The sequence below is a fragment of the Balaenoptera acutorostrata genome, chromosome 10 (assembly GCF_949987535.1).
Source record: "Balaenoptera acutorostrata chromosome 10, mBalAcu1.1, whole genome shotgun sequence".
NCBI classification, from domain to species: domain Eukaryota; kingdom Metazoa; phylum Chordata; class Mammalia; order Artiodactyla; family Balaenopteridae; genus Balaenoptera; species Balaenoptera acutorostrata.
Window position 1 is genome coordinate 84,939,645 of NC_080073.1, and position 1,623 is coordinate 84,941,267.

Consider the following 1,623-nt stretch of genomic DNA (forward strand, 5'->3'; position numbering starts at 1 on the left):
CTTATATATCCCTTTAACCTCTGGGTCTGAGGGTCGCCTGTGGCCCATGCTTTGTATACCCCATTTCCCCTTGTCTATCCGACACCCACCGCCCCACGTGCAAATCCCCTGGGTCTCGACAGGGTCTGATCCGCCGGGATGCCCAGGTCCGGAGCTGGGGAGGAGGCGAAAGGGAGATCGTGATTTCAGGTCTCCAAGAGTCCCACAGGGGTGAGAGAGAATCAGAAGAAAACTTAGGAAAAGGATTTAGGATTTGCCCCAAATACTCATTTCTGGGTTGACCCTCGTACCCAAAGCCAGAGAACGGCGGGAAGCGCCTAATGGTTGAATCTCGGAGAGTACGGGGTCTAACGACTGCAGGCGCACGGACAAGCCTACTCCTTAAAACGCCTTCCTTCTGCATGCTTTTCACTCCGTGGAGGATTCGGCCCGAAAGGGGGCGCTATAAGGCTGCTCGGTTTCTTTCGCTCCTCTTCCCGGTGCGCGCTTCTCGGTGGTTCTCGCGATCCGAGGCTCAGAACCCGGGAGACGCAGGCGCCATGCGGTTTCCCGACTCCGAGGCTGGACGCGGGAATGTACCGGAGTCGGGGACTGCGACCGACGCGGGCCTGTCTACAATGCCCCTTCAGTTTTCTCTCCTACCTGGACCTGAATCCCCATGACACCGTTTAGACTTTCTTCTTTTTATCCTCCTGCATTGTACTCAGTTTTCTGGCAACCTTTTTAAGCAGAGGTCTTATCCCAGACCTTTCCCTGGGGGCGGCCAGTCAGGACTGCTCCCTTCTCCACCGGCAGGTGGCCGTCGAGGTGGCGTCCGAGAGGGTGGCCAGTAGTGGGAGAGCTCAGGACCAGACGGGACATTCGGTAAAATGTTTAGTTTGCCTTCTCACAGCCTAGCTACAAGACAGTATCAAGTATAGAAAATTCAAAGATTGAATTTGATGAAGTAAAACTTCGTCGAAAATATAGTAACGGGTCATAGGAATATTTCTGAGCTCCTTCTAGAAGGAGGGGGTGTAGCTCAGTGGTAGAGCGCGTGCTTAGCATGCACGAGGCCCCGGGTTCAATCCCCGGCACCTCCAGGGTTTTTCTCTTTCTTTAAAATTATTTTTAGTTCTGAATCATTCCCGGACACATTCTCGTTTGCTGAGAATGTCCGCCGTCTGGCCTTTTTTCTGATTCTTTTGTTCCCTTCAGGTCTTTTAAGTCACAGAAAAAACAAGGAAAACAAACCGACTCTATTTTGTTTTTAATATGGGCTCATTTTTGCTCTAGGGCCGTGGCACCACCCTGGGTAGCTGAGTCAACTAGCGAAAGACACGATTAAAGAGGCTGGGGGAGCACCAAACCGCTCTGGACTCCAGAAACCGAAAAACAAGCGAGGTACCAAATTAACAAGCACAATTACATAGTTACGTTTCGCAGTATCATCTAAGGGCAAGAAACACAGAAAGGAGAAAAAACAAGAACAAATGTGAAGTCCATCTGAACTTTTGAAAATGTGAAGGAAATTTTCTTTAGATTCCTTCGTTTTCTGAGCTGTTCCTGGGTCAAGGAATAGATCCTAGGAGAGGAAAGCTTTCCTATGGGTTTCCCTACCACTCTCTTCCCATTACAGCCTCC

General features: G+C 50.5%; 1 non-coding gene across 1 annotated transcript; it reads left to right on the plus strand.

Moving 5' to 3' along the window:
* The first annotated feature begins 1,010 nt into the window (after positions 1-1,010).
* TRNAA-AGC (transfer RNA alanine (anticodon AGC)) lies at positions 1,011-1,082 on the plus strand. The gene has a single exon. It is a non-coding gene; the product is annotated as a tRNA-Ala (tRNA).
* Positions 1,083-1,623: the final 541 nt, after the last annotated feature.